Source organism: Squalius cephalus, assembly GCF_949319135.1.
Source record: "Squalius cephalus genome assembly, chromosome: 3".
NCBI classification, from domain to species: domain Eukaryota; kingdom Metazoa; phylum Chordata; class Actinopteri; order Cypriniformes; family Leuciscidae; genus Squalius; species Squalius cephalus.
The window spans coordinates 9,503,561-9,528,051 of record NC_137124.1 but is presented as its reverse complement, the minus strand read 5'-3'; the positions used below and the strand labels follow the sequence as shown (position 1 = coordinate 9,528,051).

General features: G+C 42.1%; 1 protein-coding gene across 4 annotated transcripts in view; it reads left to right on the top strand.

Moving 5' to 3' along the window:
* kdm6ba (lysine (K)-specific demethylase 6B, a) overlaps window positions 1–24,491 on the top strand; it is an 84,649-nt gene that overhangs the window by 18,553 nt on the left and 41,605 nt on the right. For 3 of the 4 annotated variants that reach the window (XM_079867706.1, XM_079867702.1, XM_079867704.1), the window contains one exon: window positions 4,221–4,257. The gene's annotated coding sequence lies outside the window, so the exon portion shown is untranslated. Of the gene's footprint in view, window positions 1–4,220; window positions 4,258–17,570; window positions 17,926–24,491 lie in introns of those variants that run through there. The other variant, XM_079867705.1, reaches the window with a different exon arrangement.

The window sequence follows — 24,491 nt, the reverse complement described above, 5'->3', positions numbered from 1 at the left end:
CCCCTGAACGTGGGGGGAAAACACACACTTGCACCCGCGAACTGGGCAGTCTCGTGGCGCGGTGAGCCGAGGGCACCCCTGGGTCTTTTCGACGGGGGTCCTGAACAAAGAGGGGAGTCCGACGGGTTTGTGACCCGCGACGGCAGACTCGAGGCCCCCATCGGTAGAACGTCAGGCAGGCCGCTTGCGTTTCGAGTCGGTAGAAGTGGGGTTAGCCTGTCTCCCGGCCGCGGCCGCGGGGGGATTAGACTTTCCCCAGCGCTTGGCCGGCGCTGGGGCTTGCTGCCGTGGTGGAGGGACGCTGCGGGGTTTTTCCTTGCCCTGAGCAAACTGTCGACCTGTGGCAGGTGGGTTAGGCCCACGCGCAGGGGGCACCTGGCGTGGGGCAGCCTTCCTGGGAAGGCACAGCTTAAACGCCTCATCTTCTTTCTTTTTATCATCGCACCGTTGTTGCATCAGTGCGACGGCGGGACCGAAGAGAGCCCGGCCGGGCTCCACCGGCGCGCCTGCGATGCGCCGCTTCTCGCTGTCTGGCAGTCCTGACAGATTGAGCCACAGCGCGCGCTCTCCCACTACGGAAAGCGCCATGGAACGCCCGCAAGCTTGGACGGCCTGCCGGGCGTTACGGAGAACGAGGTCGTTCACCGTTAGGATTTCCTTCCAGAGGGTATCCGAAGGATTTCCTTTCACCAGCTGCTGTCCTAGTTCCTCGAGAATCTCCGCCTGGTAGGCGGAGAGGAGGGAGGAAACGTTAAGCGCCCTGACAGCCACGGCCGAAGATTTATACGTGGCTTGGTGAATGGAAGCAGCAAAACGGTCCATCTTATTTGGTAGGACCGGCTTAGGCGGGGCGAGTAGCCCACCCTGAGCGGGGTTAAGGTGTCTGGCGATGGACGGCTCGACAGCGGGGGGGTCGCCCATACCGTGAGCCGCCATATCCTTCGCCTCGAGTCCCGAGAGACCGTGTCTGAAGTCGAGCGGGTCGCTCCAGTACGTTCTCATGTGCTTCGCGCACGCCGGGAGGATGGGGAAGAGTTGTTTCCTCGGGCCGGGAGGGGGTCCCAGCACTTTCCCATCATAAATGTCCCTCTCCTGGTCGGTGACGTTCTGGGGAGTTGGCCACTCAACGTTGAGACGAGCGGCCGCTCGCTCACACACTTCCAGGAGAACGGCCTGTGGTAAAGCCGTGTGGGCCGTGCTAGCCTGGGGAACACCGGAGGGCGGGATGGCCTCCTCGTCCTCGGAGACCCCAAGGATAGCCGCATCATCCTCCTCGCCAGAACCGGCCGGTTCGTGGACGAGAGAGAGGCCGCCCTCGAAGATGTCCTCTTCGGGGAAGGCGGGATTGGGCTGGTCAGCCCAAACGAGCTGAGTCGCGCCCCGGGAGGCCCCCGGTAGCGCGTCATCACCGTGTCCTCCGTCCGAGTCCGAAGTTAGGGAGAGCTCGGTGCACTGTGTAACAGCTACCTTGAAACGGCGCTTAAGCAGCTTCCTAGGCAGCATTAGACAAAAACTGCAATTCTCAGGATACTCCAAGGCTTCCCGAGCATGCTTCGGACCCAAGCAAACCACGCACAGCTGGTGAAGGTCCTTAGCGGCAATAAGGGCTCCACACGCGGCCGGGCAGGCCCGTGATCGGGAGTCCCCCGACGTGGCGGCAGGCTTGGAAAGCGACATATCCGTCGAAAAAGCTGGAGAAATCCGTGGCGGGCAGCCGTTATAGGAGGAACGGAGATAGAGAGCGTGGGCGGCTCAGAATGCAACGCAGCAACAGTAGAAAACACGACTGTCACGTCCGGCGGAGGCTGATCGAGTCGATATGTCCTCCTGCAGACACGCGGTGAGCAGTGTGCAATTTTTCACTGAGCTGAGAGATACAGAGATCGCGAGAAGCGAATGACAACTGAGGTACACGAGCGCGCATTGGGGTATATATGCCTTAGGTAAGGGGGTGTGACCTTACCGGGCATTGGCTGCGCGCTTCTGTCTGTTAACCAGACTTGGTGCAATTGGATGCTTCTACAGAGGTCAGGTACCGGATGCCCTTCCCATAGGTGGATCTCGAAACGAGATGATGAAAGAGAACTGTTTTACTGCAGCAAAAACTAATATGTTGTTAAACACATTCTTTTATGTCAAATCAAATAAACAATGGTATCTTGCTTAGGGCTTGATATTGACACAAATTTTACAATTCGATTTGATTTCGATTCACAAGCTTGCAATTCGATTCAATTTCGATTCGATGGAGTACATGGAAAATATTCTCAACTTATGCTGTTAACTATGAGGAACCCCAGTTGGTACATTACTATAATATTAGAGGTTAATTTGTACATTAAATTATGTTTTTATAATAATAACTTTTTAATGACAGAATCATGTTTCCACTTGTTTTGAAATATAAACATTTAAATAGTGGCTGTCATAAAACGTGATGGATTTAGTACTGTATCTTGTACTGTATCTTTCAACTCATTGAGATGTTCATCCATGTTTATTTGATGCTGTAACTAGTAGTAAAGTGGAAGAGATGATCCGTTCACCTGTCGCTTCACTTGAACTGCGAGGCTACAGCGATCTGTCACGCCACATTAAAGGGATAGTTCACTTTGAAATAAAATTTTGGTATGTTTTAGCTTACCTCAAGGGCATCCAAGATGTAGGTGTCTTTTTTTCCGCAGTAGTTTCAATTTTGATATTTTTAGGTCAAACCGTTCTTGTCTGTCAGTCATATAATGCAGGTCTGTGGTCACTGTCTCAAAGAGCATGCACAGAGTCCAAATTAAAACAATTCCCCATCGTCCAAATTAAACAATTCCCCATCGTAAGTACACATTGATGGCCTAAGACACGAAACGAGCGGTTTGTGTGAGAAAACGAACAGTATTTATATCGTTTTTACCTCTTAGTCTTACCTCGTTTTTACACTAGATGTCGCCTCGTCTATGGCAGTTCATTGGAACGAATGTCTTTAAGGCGACATCTAGTGTATATATATCTATGCACCAGTCTGCGCACACGTAACACAGCAGGAAGCGCGCGCGCCCTCAGATCACTTGGACGTGGCTGTGTATAAGAGTTAAAAACGATATAATTACTGCTCGTTTCGTGTCTTAGGCCATCAATGTGTACTTACGATGGGGAATTGTTTAATTTGGACGATGGGGAATTGTTTTAATTTGGACTCTGTGCATGCTCTTTGAGACAGTGACCGTAGACCTGCATTAAATGACTGACAGACAAGAACGGTTTGACCTAAAAATATCAAAATTGAAACTACTGCGGAAAAAAAGACACCTACATCTTGGATGCCCTTGAGGTAAGCTAAAACATACCAAAATTTTATTTCAAAGTGAACTATCCCTTTAAAGAGCGCCAAAGTGGTATTTATTGTTTAAATTTCGTAATAAAATTGACAGAATTTGAAAGCTGAGACTTTGTTTCATATCAAAAGTAACAAAGCACAGAGCTTATTGGGGCGCTACAATGATCCGTTCATTCATCACCTGAAAATGGCTAAAAGATTCTTCTACGAATCGATATCGGTTCATCAAAATGAGAATCGATTAAAATCGAGAAATCAATATTTTTAACCCAGTCCTAATCTTGCTTTGAAGTATTTTAATTAATATAGTTTAAGTTTTATCATAGATTTAATCAAGCATAAGGTTTTAAGGAATAATTCAAGTTAATTGATGAATATGTTGAGACCAGTGAGTCGTTTTCTCTCTTTATTCCTCATTCAAGGCAAACCAACTGTTTTAATGCCTTGACAAGACGAGCATTTTGGCCGTGAAGTGCATTTGACTAATCACACCTGCACCGTTCACTACATTATACTCTACAGTATACTTCTTTACTTTTAGAAAGTGGCATTTCTATAAAGCATGGCGCTGCCAAGGTCATGGGTTTGAATGCATGAACTGTTGAAACGTATACCTTGAATGCAATGTCAGTCACTTTGGATAAAAGCATCTGCCAAATGCTTAAATGTAAATGTAATCATCATCTTTTTATTTGTTAGATTCACTCTTGAATCCTGGCTCTTTTTGCGGAACATCTGAAACACGTGAAATCTTTGTGTGAAAATGTGAACGTGCTCTTGGAAAGTGCTACATGGACTTTATTAAGTGTTAAAGTGAGTCATGATGTAATGCTATTGTAATGAATTTGTCCTACTGGATATTCATAAAGTTTTCCCTTTTTGTGTTCCACAGAAGAAAGAGAAACATTCGGGTTTGGAACGACATAAGGGTAAGTAAATTTCATTCAATTTCATTTTTTGGATGAACTGTCTGTTTCAGTAGGGTTTATTTGTACACTGTTTGAGTGACTGAAATCAAGTGACACAAAGGGAATTTGAAGGTTATGGTAAAAGCCAAAGAAAGAGAAACATCCAAAACTTCAGAGCCTGTGTGTCTCTCACACACTCTCTCGCTGGAGTCAGACAGGAGCGGGACGGGACGGGACAGGGGTGGAGATTAGACAGGCCGACGCCCCCTCAGCCAAAGATGCCCGCAGTGGGAGGGACACATGCGTCTCTGTCTAATAAGTGTGCTGAGACAGACACCACAGTGTTTTTCAGTAGCTTGATGGATGTGGTCTGAAGTGACTCAGTCTCTGGTCAGTGTTTTTGTGGTTGTGTCTCTCTTCCGCTCTATTTTTACACTTTTGGCAGGCCTTTGAACCCAAAAGGTGACTCACTCTTTTTCTATGGTCCTGTGTGTGTGCAGTGAAGACAGAAGCGAGGGAGTTGAACACACATTTGTAAACAGTAGCCATAAATATGCATCCGTGCACAAAAAACTCCCTGAATCCGTAAGGAAAGTCAGCGAGACTCACGTGCCGAGGCAAACACAGACCAGCTGCATGTGCTTTGTGTATTTGACCCTTTTTTTCCCCCTTCCTCTCTCTCTTTCCCTGTCCCTCATTCTCTTTGGACTTGTTGCCTTTCCTTTCCAAACTTCCAGCAACTATCAAAGCACTGACTGAACATCCCAACACACACACACACACACACACACACACAGATTGCACATTCAGAGCATTTCACATACTAACTCTTTTGTATGTGAGCTAAGAGAATCCAGATGCACGTGCCTTTTCACCTCCCTCTCTCTCTCTCTCTCTCTCTCTCTCTCTCTCTCTCTCTCTCTCTCTCTCTCTCTCTCTGTGTGTGTGTGTGTGTGTGTGTGTGTGTGTGTGTGTGTGTGGCTGACTCAGCTAATAGTGAGCACTTAATAGGGTCTGTAGATCAGATCCGACTGCAGTTTATTAGATCTGTGGGATTTCTGGGCTCACATTCAGGCCTTGTTTTCAGGAGCAAGACTGAACGCTAAGCAGTGTGTTTACCGTGTCATGGACCTGTCATAGAGCAAAACATGCCGTTATTTGTTATTGTAATGTTTATTAACCAACCTACTGAAATCCTCTGTTTAAAGCTGGTATTCTTCTAGAGTGAGCTATTTAAAATTCAGTGCTAACTAAGCATAGGTGTAAAAAGGGTTCAAAACATTGACATGCATTAACATCATCTGATACAGTAAATTACCGTATATAGTCATGAAATCAGAAACCGTCCTGTTTGAATACCTTGACCATTGGTCACATTGTAGTAGTAAGAGATAAACAGCGATGTGTCTCCGTTTACCACTTGTGACCGGATTACATAAGACGGATGTTAATACCAGGTGTAAACAGGGCCAAGGTCACACACACATACTGTACAAGCAATAAATGTGTGTGTAAATCTGTCAAAGTCTATTAATTGTCACGTACACATAGTGCATGGGAAGGACAGGGAGAGGTACTCATGACAAATTGTTAAATGTGAAAGCACATTAATTGCATCTTTTTTTTGCATGTTTATGTGTGTGTCTGTTTGTGTACTACTTTACCATATTTTAGAGACAAATTTGTACCCAGAAAAGCTGACAAAATCTCCCAAAACCTCCTTTAGGGGTGTCCTCATTTGTAAAAAAAAATAAAAAATAATAATACATTTGATATTTTCTGAAAATGTAAAAATGCAGAATGTTTTCTGTGAGAGTTGTTTAGGCTTAGGGGATCAATATATAGTGTAAAAATCATTATGTATGTAGAACATCCCCATAAAACATGAAAACCCGACGTGTGTTTATTTTATTGTGTATTTAAAGAACACACTCACACCTGTTTGCATGTGAACTTTAAGTATTTACACCTTTTACATTCTCATAACTCTCACACACACACACACACACACACACATTCTCCATCCTACACACACTTTTCATCTAACTCTGCAAGCTGTGGCTCAGCAGGGCCAGAGGGTAAAGGTGAAAGATCAGATGGGAGAGTTGACCACATAAAAAAGCCATGCTACTGCAGGGTCGAAAAGGTCACCTTCATAAAGGTCAAAGTTCATCCTGCCCTGTCATGCTTCAGCATGTGTCCTGAACAGGTGTCCTAGCAACCGAACTGAAGTGTTTGCTGAGTAAACACGCATCCGGGTGCACGAGCCCGAGCTCAACCACACACACACACACACACACACACTCTCTCTTTGATGTTCGGGATCCCGGTTGGTCAAGATGTGGTGGAAATATGGAGCAGATTTTTAAAGGACCTTTTTTTTTTTTTTTTTTTTTTTCTTCCTGTTTTTCCATCTCTGTGAGGTCAGAATAAATCTGCGTCTCTGATCTTTGCCATAGCAAAACAAGGATCCGTGGGGACAGAGGCACATATGTGCTTGAACGCTTGCTCTTTTTATCTGATCTGAGCAGTGTCGTATAAAGATGAACACCCTCACAGATGATTTATTCAGTTGAGCCTGCACATTTATCTTAGATCTGGTTTGTGCATTACTAATGGCAATATTAATTTCCACCCTGTTTCGGTTGCGTTATTATTCAGGTTGCTAGCTATAAACATATGCATACATGCATTGCATTATAATTTGCACATTTTGCACTACAGTGACGTTTGAAATCAAGCTTGAGTCTTTAACATGATCATTAGGTGGGTGTTTAACCAGGGGTCTCATACTACCAGCCCACAAGTGTTGCTTTATCCAGCAATTCAACCCGCAAATTCATTTATTTTCTTTGGTTGGACTTTTACTGTAATCCTGTAATTTTCAGGATTGTCAAACAGTAGTGTAATATGTGATAATATAAATATAATTATTTAACTGGTCCCTAATGGAGAACTCCACATGGCTAGTGGCCCGCAGATAACTTGAGTTTGAGACCCCTGGGTTATACTGTGTGAAAGTCTGGTTTGAAGTTTCCCTACATGCTGTGTGCTTGTGCATGCATCTGGTTAAGTAGGTGTGTAAATGCCTTGTGCAAAACGTGTGTGGATCTGTGAGTTGTCGTCATGGCTTCTGCTGGTCTGCTGAAGTTCCTGCTGATGTTTATTCCTCAGCCTGTTTATTTATCTTACACGCCACGTGAAATAGACAGTGAATGTGATCATGTTAGAGTGTGTGTATGCAAGCTATATGATTCCTCTTGCTGCTTACAGTTTGTGTTCATGCCTGTGTTACCAGCATTACTAAAAATATCCCTTAAACCCGCTCACCTCCTCCTGCACCTCCTGCTGGATAACCCCCACCCCACCCCCACCCCGCTCCGCTGTGGATCGCTCCACCCTGTCATGAAATGCACGCTACTAACTCCCTGCAAGCCAAAAGAGGGATATTCCCAAATCAGCCTGTTTTGCTCTCCAATGTGCAAATGAGGTGATTTTTTTCTTCTTCATATTTTCCACATAGCAAAAGTTTTCCTTTGCAACACTTGCTAATATATGCATGTATGCGTTTCTGTGTGCAGCCGTAGCTCATACTTAGGTGTGCATGCAAAGTCGTCTCCCAGAATGTGTTTTGATAAACTGCTGGGTTGATTCAACCCAACTTTGGGTCAAATACGGACAATCCCAGCCATTGGGTTACATTTTTCAATGACATTTTTAACCCAACTTTTGGGTTTGTCCATATTTGACCCAAAATTGGGTTAAAACAACCCAGCATTCTTTTAAAGTGTATAAGGTATATTTCCATGCATGTGATCCTTTTTCGCCGTGTGCGAGTGTGTGTTTGGCCAGCTGTGTGGAGGCACATTCTTCAAGCTCCAGGCGGAGGGGGGTTGGAAAACAGAGCAGGCAAATTCCAAATTCCTATTCTCCCTCTAAACATGTCCGGGGCTAAACTGCAAACCCAACAAAACTCACGTGGCTCTCTGTTTTTCTGTTCTATCCATCTGTTTCTCGTATGAACAGAAGTTAGTTGACTTTGAGTTTTGACTTAAGAAATAGCAGATTTGGTTCTTCTCTGCATTGTTTTAATACTATAATCTTGGGATTTTTCGTACTATGATGTCATAATAACATGATGCCAGCCCCGCCCCCTTTTTACTCCCACTAGTCTAAACAGGAAGCACTTTGGCTCCTGTTTTTCAGTTACAAATAAACTGTATGTTTCTTGTACTCTTTCTTTCTTTTCACTCCTGTTTCGTCTCTAACACAGATTGGGGAAATGTAATGTTTCTCAGATTCAATCTAAAGAACCGAAGAGTTTAATTTAACCCTTTTACACCTGGTACGAACATCAGTCTTGGGTACTACCACTCATAAATGAACAGCAGTAAATACTGGTACACTATTGTTCAAAAGATTGAGTTTGGTAAGGGTTTTTTAGTGATTATGAATTTATTATTACTCCTGTGATCAAAGCTGAATTTTCAGCATCATTACCCCAGTCTTCAGTGTCACATGATCATTCAGAAATCATTATATGCTGATTTGCTGCTCAAGAAACATTCTGTCGCTCTTTTAAAGGCACTTTTAAGTTAATAATAAATAAAAAACTTACCAAAATAATTTAATCCATTAGTCTCGCTGTAGTCAGTTATTTTTTTAGATTTTTTTTTTCAGTCAGCTTCCGGGATGCTGTAGATAGTTCCATAGATATCATATAATAAAGGATTATATATGGATATATGGATATCTATGGATAGTTCTACAAGACGGGCTTTGGTTCTACTAGCGATTTGATTGGAGACCAACAGCCAATCACAACTGACCTTTAATTTTCCGATTGGTTGATTTTGTGGCACACTTGTAACGCTGTTGCAAGTTGAGCGAGCGTGTGTGTCAAGAGTTGAGCGCGCACAGAATTAAGAGGTTGAGAGAGAGAGAGAGGGACTTGACAGGAGCGCAGAGAATAAGTTTGTGAGAGAGCACCTGAGTAAACTGCTTGAGAGGGGTTATTATTGCACGTTAATATGGATAATAGCAAACAAGCAAATACATTTATTGAGCACGGAATCGTTTTTTCTTTGCTCAAACGAATTTTTTTTTTGCGATTGTTAATTTCTGTTCAAAATATAATGTAATGTGCTTGCAAAATATAGTTCTCTGTGCTCAAAACTTACAATTACTCGCTCAGGATTGAGGCACACATATAACGCCATACAGAGGCAGTAAGTTTTCATCAACTTACATGTTATAAAGTGTATTGTAGCTATGTGTGCGCTCAGTTTTTTCTGTCATTTGGCCAAAATCTCATGTTATTAAGGATGAAATGCTTCACACAGCCTATTTAAGACAGTATTGGCTATGACTCGACGACAAATACAGACTAAGGCACTTTTCTCCACTGCTCAAATACATAAAACATTAGCCATTATTTAGTGTTTCTTGAGCGTAAAGAAAGCGATGTACTTATTCAAAGAACCAGTTCTTTATTTACCATTGCATTGCAAACAAGCAGAGACGCTCGCATTCACCATAGAGGTGGGCGGAGCTATGAGATTTGACTGACAGTTTGATTATCCAACAGAGTTACGATGTATAGTCACATGCTCTTTTTTAATACTGTTCATTGGTTAGATATTTGCAAAACCCAGACAGATGTAAAGGGTGGCCAATAGTAATGATTTATGAAAAAAATAACAAAACAAAACATAAGACAAAATATGGAGATTTTTTTGAACTGTAGTTTAAAAAGAGATTTGATCACACACACCACATTTGGAGATAGTTAAACATCTTTCAAAGAAAGCAATCATTTGATCTAAATAAAAATCGCTGAACATTCAGTGACAAACTGACGTAGTAAGTTATGTGCATAATCAGAGATAAAATATGATCACTAATGATCACAGGAGATGCATGCCAGCGGTCTGTCTCAATTGGCCATTTGTGAACTGATCCACCTGACATAGATGTTAATGTCAGATGTAAACAGATGTATTTTTGTAGTTATGTAATGGTGCGCTCACATCCTATCAGTGTTGAAGGTGTGTGTATGTTCATCAGGGCTGGCTGACTGTGGCAAACTAGCACATTGAATAGCACTTAACCTTCACCTCACATTCACAGTAGGAATGTGTGTGTCACTCTGTGTCTGTGTGCATTTTGCTGGCACGCATTAATAGATTATTGATGCAGTCTTGTGATGGTTGACAGTCAGATGGAGGTGGAAATGGACCTATAATTTCATGCTGATGCCAGACAGACAACACAAATACTAATTTATATCCTGAGAGGAAACGATTTCTCATGGAGAGAGAAAATTAGACAAAAGCAAGAATGGATAGGAGGAAGTGATAATAGAGTTTTCTTCATAACACCCTTCTCATACCATCTCTCTCTCTCTCTCTCTCTCTCTCTCTCTCTCTCTCTCTCTCTCTGTCTCACCCTAGTCCTCATTTTGAACAGATGGGTTGAGGTATCAGTTTTTAATGAAAAAGGGAGTGCGAGAGTCACGTGACCGTCTCTCATACACATACTGGCATTTCAGATTTTTGTAGAGCTCACATATAGTCACCTAGTTTGGAATAAGATAGGTGGTTAAATTTTCTGCAAAGGAATTATTATTTTTGTATTATTGAATATTGTAATAATTGCGTTAACTTTTGTCTTTCAGAGCAAGCCCATAATACTGAGATTATACGTGCAGATGTATTAGTTCCGACAAAATCTGACTTGAAGGATTTCAGTCAAACTAAAGTGTTTACAATGACATTTTAAAAAGGCAAATTATTGCTTTAGTCTGACTGAAATCTATCTATCTAAAGTTTGGTGTTGTTATGTTGTTGTTTTTTTTATCATTTTTAAAAAGAAACCTTTGGCTCACCAAGGCAAAAAAAGTGCTGCTTAATATTTTGGGGAATCGTTTTTTTTTTTTAAATCTGTATTCTAAGATAGAAAATGTATTTATTGGCAAAAAATATTATCTACATTACTATTAAAATAATAATATATTGTTGTTAAACCAAACTTTTATTTTGAGGGGTTGTCATGAAGACCTTTGAGTTTCTGTTTGTATATGATATGACGATAGTTACATTTATCAAATGAAATGGTGAAGTGACTCTCAGAGCAGCTCTGGAGATTAAGTTCATGTGTTCATGTCCGCATATAGTGTGACGGCAGACGCTGAAAACACTTTGGGCCCTATCTTACACCCGGCGCAATGCGGCGCCAAGCGCGACGCAAGTGTTTTTTACTAGTTTCAGTCCGACGCAGTTATCATTTTCACGTCCTGCGCCACGTTGTTTAAATAGCAAATGCATTTGCGCCAATTTGTGCGCCCATGGGCTGCTCGTCTGAGAACGAGGTGTGTTCAGGCGCATTGTTGGCGCGTTGATATTTTGAGGAACTGAAGTAGACTGCGCCATTGACAAACTGAAACCTGATCTAAAGTCAATGGCGCAATTTTTTTTTTTTGTTATTTAATGAGCGCGTTAGTAATGTGCGCCTATAGGCGGGTCCACAATGCTTGTACACTCTGCTTATTAAACACACATGGACACACAGCAGCACACAAACATGCCAGCCCGTTCTCATCCCAAGGCGTCATATACTGACGCTTTTGACATTTCGTCTACATCCAACGCACATGGCACCCTTTAGCGTCAATATGAGACGCAGATAGATATGGGCCAGAAGGCGCCTCCTAGCTGTCTAACCCTAACCCTACTCCAGACCTAAACCTACCCATAACCGAACAAAGCTATCTGCGTCTCATATTGACGCTAAAGGGTGCCATGTGCGTTGGATGTAGATGAAATGTCAAAAGTGTCAGCATATGACGCCCTAGGATGAGAATGCGTTGAACATGCCAAATATTTAAAATAAAAGGATTACAATGTAAAATATTATTATTGTGTACATGAAGATATGGTGGAATCCGGCTTGTCCCGTAGATGGTCTGCTTGCGCACTTTAACCTCGCGCACGAGCAGATCCGTTTGCGCTCTGGAGACGGCTTCGGTCTTTCCACTATCAAATTCTGTCCTGTAAATAGCGAATCTGCCATGGCGCGAGTGCAACTAGCATTTAAAGGGAATGGGAGATGAGACTCTGATTGGTTTAATGCACGTAAATCCCAAAACACACCCATTACTCATTAAGAGAATAGGGACAACCCTTTTAGACCATGCGCCTGGCGCGCCGACCATTTTTCCCATCGTTAAACTAGCGAAAGTGGATTCGGACACGCTCTAAGTGAACTTGCGCAGTGCGCTTTAGACCATGCGCTTAGATCGTTAAAATAGGGCCCTTTGTGTGCTTCGGTATGTGTTTAGTAGAAGAAACTGTGCCGTATGCAGATTTCAATAGCAGTCTTTTTGTGCTTTAATATTCACAAACACTAGACCATATCGTGATTGATTACTTGTACAGCCCTGCTTTTGATTTCTTCATCCATAATCTCATAAATCATAGGGCCCTAAGTGTATTAGTGGCTGTACTGTTGTTACTAATCAGCTCATAATGAGTCTAATGGGTTAACAGTGTTCATATGAATTGATTGACAGTTTTCCGAAAGGAAGTCGACTTCATTTAAAGCTATGTGAAAAGACTGAAATGGTGCATTGTGGGATGCATTGTTAGGAATGTGCTGATTGGTAATTGCACACAGCTGTAGCTCATTAGATGTTAATTGCCAATTAATCAGCATCTCCTTGTTTATTTTAAATGAAGAAGAGGAATGAGAAGTTGGAAATGTAGAAAAGAGGAAACGATTTGTGCTGTGAGCCGAAGAACGCGACTCTCACTTTCCTTTCCTCCTATCACAGTTTCCTTTCTCTCTGTCAACACTTGCTCTCTCCGCTCTCTCTCTAACATCTCTCTGCAAGAAAAGAAAGTACAGGAGAAAGAAGGGAGGGGGAAACTATGCAATTTGTTATGTTTGTTTGTTGGGAAGTTAAACATTTTTATTATACTTTCAAGTTAGTTAGGTTAGTTAAAGTCAGTCAGACTTCACAAAAATCAGACTAGTACATTTTAATTCAGACTTAAAGGGTTAATTCACCCTAAAATGAAAATTATTTTAATTACTCGCCCTCATGTCGTTCCAAACCCGTAAGATCTTTTTGATGAAATCTGAGAGCTTTCTGTCCCTCCATTGACAGCTACGCAACTACCACTTTGACACTTCAAAAAGTTCATAAAGAGATCGTAAAACTAATCCATATGAATTGAGCGGTTTAGTCCAACTTTTATGAAGAGACTCGATCGCTTTATATGATGAACAGATTGAATTTAGACTTTTATTCACATATAAACATTCATCAACTCACACATTAGTTGTGGTTAAAAAAAAAGTGGTAGTTGCGTATCTGTCAACGGAGGGACAGAAATACACGAGGGTGAGTAATTAATGAAAGAATTTTCATTTTGAGTGAACTATCTCTTTAAGGCTTTTACATGGCATTTAAAAAAAGATGATTTACTTGTAAAGAGGTTGTTAATTAAGGATAGAGCATTGCAATCTGACATGCTGACGCAGGTTATTTGTCATTTGTGTAACAAATGGGTTTTTTCCCCCTTACATAACTCTACAAAGGACTTTGATAACACCAGCTTTCCCTGACATACATTTACACACTCTCGCTTCTCTTTTGTCTATTGGCCGAGAGTCAAATATTTCACTTCTCGTTGGCGGCCACATTTCTCCAGTAATAAATCAATACAATGGAAATTATGTAATGCTTAGGCCAATGGCACTGAGGACGATAGTATATGTGGCTTTATTTGGCTTGTGAATTATATCTCTCTCCCTCCCTTCCTCTCTCAGGAAGATTTTTAGAATAACTTTAATCTTTATTGGATCATGGGAATGGAATTCATGAAAGAAAGCTAAAAATAGCTTGGAATAGCATCATTGTATCAGGAGACAGCTTTTTTTATGCGTGTGTGTATGTTTCTACTTGATTGCTGAACAATGTAAGCATGGCTTCTTTGCACCAAGTTAGCAGGTTTTCCATCCAGCCTGCTCTTTTGGGTCTCACAGTGGAACGTTTTCGGCTTCACGTGGATATCCTCTGCTGTCCTCCCCTTTCAAAGGTGTGAGTGTGTGTGCTTGAGGCTGATTCGAGGTGACAAAAGGAAAAAAGTTACAGCACAAAACAGCTGTTTCTTTATTCTCTTTCCCATGCATTGATCACACACACACAAAAGCGTATCTCAGTCATTCACGCACATTTCACTGATGATCTATGCATTCAAACAAGATCATACATAAGCACCCCTAGATTTAGTCATCCAACCACAGATATTCTGCACTAAATCAATAATTTCTGCCATTTTCACTGACCAATCCCATCTAACAGCTATGTAGGTTTTTCAATGGTTGATGCCTTTATATCGAGAGTGTGATAGGCAATAATAATGCAGATGTACATTTATATTGGTTTTTAATATTGGTAATAATAAGAAATGAGCTGCAAATCATCATATATTTGAATTATTTCTGAAGGATCATGTGACACTGACGCCTGCAGTAATGATGCTGAAAATTCAGCACAGCAGCACTAATTTAATAACGTACCCGACCCGACCTGTTTGACATAAAAAATGACCCGAAACGCACCCGCTAAAAATGATTTATTTTCTCATGTAACACAAGCAATCGAACCAACATTAGGCATTCTGAGTTGATGCATTTCATAGACACGCAAGCCCAACATGGTAATAATTAACGTGTCATGGAAACAATACACAACTTTTGCCTACATTGTCAACAGTCTGCCCATGCAGGATATTTTGAACAAATGTGCATAAATCGCACCATAGACTATACAGATGCTGAGAGGTATCCATAAATTAAAAGAACACCAAATGTGAGCCTTTGTGATATGGGGAATGTTTTAGCGGATTCACTCTGTGATTAAGAGTGAATTAAGGTTTTCTCTTCTGAAACTCCTCTTAGCAGCATGCTCTCTTTATTCAATTGCGAATAGATTATTATACAGAAAGCGAGCAAAGAGCGCTGCCTTTATATTGAAATGAAGCTGTCGATCACTTCAGTTTCAGCACGATTGGTTACGATGCTCAACGCTGCAAATCGCATTGTAATTAGAAACCTTTGATGGTCTTCAGAGTTCAGACTGTGAACTAGCCTGGAAATCCAGACCCAAATCCGAAAGATTAAGGGTCTGGCATTGAGGAATGAAAATCGGCCAGCTCGAGGGGCGGCACCAAGCATGCATTTGAAAATCTCACTGCATGCAATTAGATAACACTACGACCAATCACAGCAATACACTGGGTGACGTATCCAGAGCGACGGGAACGAGTTTGTTTTGGAGAATAGTTTGAGTAGTTAGACTACTGATTACTATTGAATAGCTTACTTTTTCGTTAGAGGAAGTTTACCAAATGACATGAACCTCATCCACCACAATCCCTACGAGGTTGTCCCGGTAGGCCTTGTTCGCTAACATGTCTCGCCACTTCCTTTTTAACAGCCAGGACTCGGGACTGCCGAATGCTATCTGGCATTGCCCGCTTCGGATCTGTTCCTCTTCGGGGTCGCTAAGTTGCAGGGCTGAAAGACCAAATTTCTTCGCCTCTTTCACCTGGTCCTCCATAAGGGCGATTAACGGCAAGACCACAACCACCGGTGGGTTTTCGCCATGCCCCTTACGCTTAGCTACCAGCGGCGCTAACTGGTAGATTAGACTTGACGTATCCGGTCGGCAAAACAGCAAAAACGCCCTTCTTGCAAAGGAACGATTCGAGCGCCGTCTTCTGTTCCTCTTTTAGATAAAAAGCCAAGTCTAACTCGTTCATTGTAGCGGCCAAAGCCATTTCAAACAACTGGTGTTCATCCATGACTTTGACGTTGCAGCGCTGTCGTCATCTGTTTAGGCCCGCCTTTGGCCCGCCTATATCAGATAACCCGATGTGATTGGTGCAGCTCGGCTACAAGGGAATAGTTAATGAGCATCATTACTCGACGCCAGAGTGACTCGCTGAGCAAATTCAACTTGTGCTCTCGCAAGAACTCTGGATGTCCAGGGTAACTGTGAACACAATAAGCTCGGGAATGTTTGAAAGCATCTGCCTGTCGAAATATTCTTGGTTATTGGACTGCAGTCCGACCCGCACCAGCACCGCAGATAACAACTGAAATATTATTCCACCCGTTACATCAAATATTAGTGGTCCGTCCTCATGCAGGACTGATAACACTGACCACTACAGCAAGCCTATAGTTAGCGCCACTATCCGGTCTAATGAAAGAAGTAACTGCATGATGTTGTTTATTTCAACCGACCAATACTGACTGACCCACTGGCCTCTTTGATATGTAGTCCATTCAACTACTTTTTGACTTTTCCTGCATCTTCTGTATGGTTTTGGACAGAAATGTTGAGTGTGTTGCACACTTAGAGCCAGATTTATAAAAGTGGATTCGACACTAAAGATACGCGGTGAAAACTTAGGGCTGAAAAGAGAAACATTGGTGCCTGACCTTATTGCATATGCATTTGTTTCCCTTTCAGACGCAACATTTATGGGAGGAGAGTATTTAAATGAATCGTGTAAGATGATTTACTAAGGTTTGCGCTAGTCAATTTACTGGTAATTGTGCTATTTAATGCACCAAAAAAGCGTGTTTTAAACCAGACAGTAGTTTGCGTGATCTTTGGTAGATTGTGTTGGTCATTATTGAAATTATTTGCTGTGTCTGCGTTTTTTAATTTGCCGTCAGTCGATCATCCACAGAACGTTCCTTTCCCATTGGCGCTTTGTGGAATTGCACTCTCACGTTAATTTGCCCTGTTTAGTAAATCTTGGTTAGCTAAAATATTTTATTAACAAACATGCATATAAGTGTATAACTTTCCGAATGATGGTAATCTGCAGAAATCTGTTCCACATTCTGGTGCAGATTCATGATGCACTCGGATTCTGAGATCACAGAAATATTGGAAGGGAATGAGAGAATGAAATATAGTAAATGGATCCCTTCCGCTCTCCGATCCCTTCTATCTGACACACAGGGAGGGAGGGATGGTGAGAACGAGGCTAAGAGAGAGAGAGAGGTGACAGGGGACGGGGGGAGGGGCTGTTTAGAGAGAGAGATGTGAAAAAACCAAGAGAGGCAGGCTGGCCTATAGCGGGGGTTGGGCTTAAGCGCTGTGTGTGTGTGTGTGTGTGTGTGTGTGCGTGTGTGTGTGTATGTGTATGTGTGTGAGAGACCAGCTCCTTTCCTCTCTTTGTTTGACTACTGAGTGGAAAAAAAGCAGAGAGAAAGAGTGTGTGTGTGTGAGTGAGAGAGCGAGAGAGAGAGAGAGAGAGAGGAGAAGGACTGAGGGAGGAAAGCATAGAGAAGGAGAACGAGGGAGACACACTGTTTTTTTTTTTTCTTTGGCTAAAAAAAGAAGGAATTCTGTTTTGTTTGGAGCTGGAATTCTGCATCCTCTTCACTGTGTCAGCTTTTGCATGGTGTGTTTTTGTTTGCAAGCCCTGCTGCCGGTGTGTGTGTGTGTGCGTGCGTGTGTGTGTGTGTGTAAGGGGGGCAGGTAGTCAAGCCTGCAGCTGGTTAAAGGGAAAATAAGAGCCGAGATTTTACCGAACAGACCGAACGAGCAGCTCTCAGTGTGGGATTACCTCAGAGACACAGGGAATAACGTTGGGAAACACGGTAAGACATGCAGCTTCCTCTATCCAGTTTCTTTGTGCTTCCAGCAGGGCATTTAAACTGAACTCGGGAAAGTATCCGGGCTGCGTTTGGACAGCTCAGCAGAATAAAAACACACGCTAGAGAAAGTTGCGCTGCATTTTCCAGTCGGATTGCTGCACAAAGGGAGCTTGTTGTATGTACTAAGTCCGGCTCGCTCTGTTTATGTTCTGCCTGTCACACACACACACACACACACACTCTCTCTACTGCAAAAAAGAAAAAGAAAAGATAAAACAGAAATGCCTGTTCTATTTCCAGTGTCTCCTTCCCTCACATCCATATGGAAAAGCAGGGTGTATAGCTGATTGTTCCAGACATGATTTCTGTTCTGTTAGTGACTCTTTGTTGAGTTTGTGTGATTGTTTTGCAGGTGTGTGTTGTCTGTTGTGGCCTAGGGAAGTGGTGGTTGGTTATGGATTATGTGTTAGTTGAGAACTAGAGTAAAACCCCAGCGGCGTGAGTGTGTGAACCACCGCTTCCTCATGGCTGTGTGTCCGTCTCAGACAACCCACATCCATTACCGGCATCCTGGAGTGTTTCGATCAATCAAGAGTCATTGTGTGTGTGTGTGTGTGTGTGTGTGTGTGCGTTGCTGGGTGTGTATCTGCTGGCTCCGCCCCTCATTAAAGCTCTCCACTAAGATAAAGAAACACAAAACATTGCCGGAAGAGCACACTTCATCATTGTCATCAGGAGATCTGTAAAACAATCTCACGTCTTCATCTGTCAGTATTCGGTTTCTCCATTCCTCAGTGGTTCTCCACCGGAAGAACATCCTCTTTCTCTCTATCTCTCTTTCTCGTTCTCTCTATCTCCAGCAAATTGTGACTATCTGCCCTGAAACGCATTTGGCGTAGCGTCGCCGGTGCCTGTTTTCATCAGCGCGTGTGTGTCGCCCTCAGGTCGCTTTTGCTTTTAGCCTACTTTCGTGTTTGAGTTCCACTAGCTGCTGTTTAAGCCGAGCACAATCCAACTCTGTTAGCATTAATGGTGTGAGGACTGTTATTACCCATAATGCCATAGTGATTAGCAGCGTGCTAATCTATTCATTAGCTGCTAATCTAATTGTCAGCACTGGTAATGACTGGGCTGTTTGTGTATTTCTGAAGTAGTTTTGAACAGTCGTGTATGTCAAAACACTGTTGTTAGTCCTGGCTAACTTGACGTTTGCCATCACTGTCATCAAAAAATGAAACAATTAAATGAAGACAAAAAGAATTCTGAAAGTTTTTGCCATGTTTCCAATATTATTTTGTTTAGAGTAGTAAAATAACTAATTGCTATGTTATTTTGGCTGAAACCATGCTCTCATGTTTGGTACCCGGATGAAAAACCAGCCTAAATATGGTTTGCTGTTCTTATCTGGTTTAAGTGGGTTTCCTAGTCTGGAGTTTAGCCAATTTAGCTTAGACTTCCCAGTCTGACCAGCTGAAGTGTCCAAAACGGCTCTAAAACCAGACTGGGAGACCATCAAATCATCTTAGACTGATTTAGGTAGTTTTTTTCCCTCAGATTTATGTCCGGATCATGTTGGCTTTGACTCAGTCTCTATTATAAGCTCTCTCTTTATCACTCCCTGTGATGGGCGTTTGTTCTTCTGCAGATGTGGTGAGGGTGTGTGTATGTGTGTGTGTGTGTGTCCTGAACCCCACCCCCCCAGGACAGGCCTGGCTGAACGGGGGATTGTGCATTCATTGGAATGGAGAGAGAGAGAGAGAGAAGGGAGGTAGGAATGATTGAGTGGGCTGCCTGGAGAAGAAAAGGAGAGGGGGATGGGGGAGGGGAAATGTTGCTTGGCTGGTGTTTTGCTCTTTGGTTGAAGGAGGAGAGGGGGAGGTGGTTAAGGTATAGACACCCAGCTGGTTAGTTTGAGAAAAAGAGATGCACAAACATCATGGGGATTGGAAGATGTACAGAATTCGGAGATCAAGTCATATGTGCTTGAGAGAGAGAGAGAGAGAGAGAGAGAGAGAGAGAGAGAGAGAGAGAGAGAGAGAGAGAAAAAGCATAAACACCATGTGATAGGAACTATTGCTTATATGCTTATAAACACTGACATGCATAGAATTAACCTGATTATAATACTAGTCAGTGCACTGGAACTTAACATAAAATAACCTTATCTATCTATCTGTCTATTGTTCTGTCATTCTATCTATCTATCTGTCGTTCTGTCTATCTATCGTTCTGTCTATCTATCTATCTATCCATTCATTCATCCATCCATCCATCCATCCAATCTATAGTTCTATCTCTAGAATAGAATCCAGTCAAAAATTTGACTCTACTGTTGTGTGTTCTTAATTATACTTTATTAGCACTGTAAATGATCTTTTGTCATGGCAGTTGCTGCTTCTTGTGAATCGTGTTAGGATGGAAGTGCTGACAGTGCAAGTGGTCTCTTGGTGAGATCATTTTTGATTTGTTTTGTTTGGTAAATTTAGTTGAAGTCACAGAGATGGGAGGATAGATGTGAAGAGAATATCTGTCTCCCCTTCTGTGTCTGTTTTCTCAGAGTCAGGCATGTTTTCTCTCTCATAAATTCCTTATTATCGTTAGCGTGCAACTCGATCACTCCAAACACACACCTGTGTTTCTACGCCTCCTTTGTCTCGCTTGAGTCCCCTGGGAATGAGGTGGTACTAACATGCACATGCACACACTCTCTTGAGTAAACAACCATAGATGCTTTTCCTGGAATATAGAGTTTATTTATATTTAACAGCATCTTTGGTCTCTCTAGCATCAATGCTACAGTGTTTTTTTCTTTTTCTTTTTCTTTGAAAAAATGTATGTGAAGCTGGGATCCAGGCAAATTTATTCTATATTATCATTCAGTGTGCATGGAGTGTTTATAATAAAATTAACACAAAAAACACACGTAAATCATATAGCTAAACACACACAACTTGAGTGACATGAAGTTTAACCCATGATATGGTCTCGAAATCACAATGCACTGCATTGTAAATCTAAGTATACATACCTCATAACTTCCACACACTATTTCATCTATGTTTAATATGCATGAGGAGCAAGATTTTTGGTTTAGTCATTTTTCAGTGTGGGCAGGGCTATCTGGTGAGAACGGAAACTTTGACAAGTCTTTTTGTGCTTGAACGGACACATACACTCAAACTTGTAAAAATGCCCATATCGGCGAGTATCCTCGTAAACACAGTCGCTCATGTCTGAAGTGAAAATATACAGTTTAGAAATTAAACGGATGCGTATCAGTATATTGGATCTGTGCATTAGATCTTAAAGTGACAGCAGCCTAATAAACCTGCTGAGTCCGTAATGTTAATCAAACAACAGAATACACAGAGAAAATCACTTTTGTAGCTTTAACAAAGACTAATTATATTTGATTTATACAGACAGTGTTATTTTACATTTGATTATTCAATGTCTCTACCTGAATACTTTTAGACTTACCTGAAAAACTAAATATCACAATGTCAGTTTTTTTTTCCCTATTTTGGAACATCAAACATTCGGTGGAAACCATGTGCTCAATGAAATAATCAAACACCCCAAAATGTGGCTCTCTGCAAAGTGCATTATGGGGTATGACCCTTCTGTGACCCTTGGGAGTGATCGATGGGCGTTTTGCATTACTTAAATGGAGTCATGTGACTGAGCGATAGAGTTACAGCATCAATGGGTGAAATGGCACCCGGCCAATCGATGGCCGAGATCATAGTGATATGGAGAGGGAAAAAAGGTCATCTCAGGGTCAAAAGTGTGTATTTGAGCTTGCTTTCTGTCCCCATTTCTTCATTGTTCTGTCATCACACTTTTTTTCTCCCTGTTCTCTCATTCTTTCTATCCTCTGTAATACCATTAAGTGCGCGCCGTCCTTCTAACCCAGTTCTCCAGTGAGCTTTGACCTCTTGTGTAAGGTGTGTACGCTTGTGAGAGAGAGATTTTAACTGTACTCTGACCTATTTTGTAAGGTCTGTACTCTAAGGGGTGTGTGTGTGTGTGTGTGTGTGTGTGTGTGTGCGTGTGTGTGATAAGAACTGGAGCCGTTCAGGCTGCACAACAGTGAGATTCTCTGCAGGTCTGTACGAGATTTAGTGCCTTTCTCTGGACTGTGATTTGTGTACATGTGTGTTTGCTCTGCCTCTCCTGCATTTCACACTCCAGCAACCTGATCCATTTCCTCTAGATGAGGTAGCCTGTATAGACGACCCCTGTGTGTGTCTTGTTGCAGTCAAAGCCATTGTTGATGTTGTAATTGATTTCTCACTGCTCTTGTTTCTGTAGTGTGACACGTCTGGAGCGCTAACTCAACTGGCTTAAAGGGTGTGTGTTTATGAATGAGTATTGGTTTTGTAGATTAAGTTGAATTTGTCTTTCTGTCACATAATAAATTGGCCAATCTCTTGGCCATAGTTTCCAGTTCACCTGCATGAAAAGTTTTAGTCCAGAAACTTTACACACATGCACAAACACGCAAGCGTTTGACTAACACGTTTCCAACACGGTGCCTCATTGAAGATTTCCTTTTGTTTCAGGCCTAAACACGGCGGCTTTTTAAATTTAGTTTACTAAACTCCTATGCTGCATCCTAAATCAAATACTAGAGTAGTATGTCCGAAAACATAGTAGGCGAAAAGTACCTGAATTGTCTACAACTTCCAGCAAGATCCTGGAGTGTGTATTCGATAGACACTTTATTATATCATGAGGCCTCAGGAAAGGATTTATGAATGGCAGTTGGGGTGTGCAATATCACGGATTATTTGAACTATTAAAATGCCTTTGAAGAGAGATCGTAGTATTGTGCTACACATTCGATCAGTTGCAGTTCTGGCACCCCCGTCCCAAAATACTGTAACGCAAAGTACATTCACATCACACGTTTAGCAATGCAGCGGTAGCTGACGCTCACTTGACATTGGCTATTACGAGTTTTATTATTTGCATATGTTTTTAAAGGCATGCTAGTTAAACTTTTTAGTTGCACGCTATTCTGACATAAGCTTTTCTGAGCGTGAATCGCACGCATACTAAAAGCCTGTCACAGTGCGAGTACTGGACTAAGTTCTCTTTTGTGTCTTACTGTGTTTAAATTATCAAATACACACAAGGTTTGCATAAACACAGTCAGTTAAGTCTTATTATGTGAATACAAACAGTTGGGAGAAAATTTGTATGCGTGTCTGTACTGTAGCCTGTATTAGATCCGTGCGTTTGGTCTTAAAGTGACGGCAGCCTAATAAACCTGCTGCTGTCTATGTCATTAATGTTAATCAAACAACAAAATACACAGAGAAAATCACTTACTGCTCTTGATCCAATCCCTTAAGTAGCTTTAATAAAAATCAATGCATATTTAATTGATAGAGTGAAGTCTATGTAGTGTTTTATTTTAACATTTATTCAATATCTCACTTGAATGCTACTGTTAAATAACCTACTTTGGCCAAAACGGACTGTCACTCTTTTTTCATTTGTTACCTTGTAAGGGTCACATTAAAAAAGGTTAAAAGAATTAAACACACATGGATGAATCGTTCACAATAAGATTGATAGCATATATTTGCACATTTTCATTGCATGTCGACTTAAAACTGATTGGCTTGCTGACTATCTGCTCGTTCCCACTATTTTGACAAAATAATAATTGGCAAATAACTGGCCATTAGTTACTGTTTAGCCCTGATAAGTGCCTGAATGCACCCCGTGATTTGGAAACAGGGCTCTGTTTTATGGCGTGAGCTGATGTTGTAATGTGATTCTTTGTTCTGAGATCACAATAATACTAATCTGTTTATAGAGACACTTAGAAGCTCTTAGCTGTAAGATGGCATCATGAATAAGAAAGAGAAAGAGAGAGAAAAGAGAGGCGGGTTTTGGGAGTTTAGATGCTGAGAACTGAATCATTCTGTGAGTGTGTGTGTGTGTCTGAGGTGGCGTGGACGTGTTACCAACTTCAGTGCGGCAGGTGCGAGATACGAGGAGTGTGTAGAGCTGATCCATTTGTTTTTAGCAGCAGTATCACAGGCCACTGTGGACGTTGCTTTCATTGAATGTTTATGTGGAGCCATTTGCTTGCAGCTATAGTGGCGTCCCCTGCTGTGTATGTATGTAAGTGTGTGTGTGAGCATTCGTGTGCTCTGGTTGAGAATAAATAGAACAGCAGTGTGATTTCACACCCCTCCTCCTTTCCTCCCATCCCCCTCCTCTCTCTCTCTCTCTCTCGCTCTCTCGCACTCTCGCTCTCGCTCTCTTCAGCATCAGTGCATCTGTGTCATGTCACAGGGTTCTGCCGTCCCAGAGTAACCCACCTCCCCCTCCCTCACACTAAACGCTTGCTCTCTCGCTCTCTATACATCCTCATCTCTCCTTATATATTTGCACTACCTGTATACACACACACACACCTCTTTGATATGACGACACCTGTCAAACGCGCATATGTAAAATATATTTAGTTTGTCTTTTGCTGTGTTTGTCATCAGCCCTGAATCCTGATCTCACGCATGCACACACATGCAACACATATTTCTGTGTAT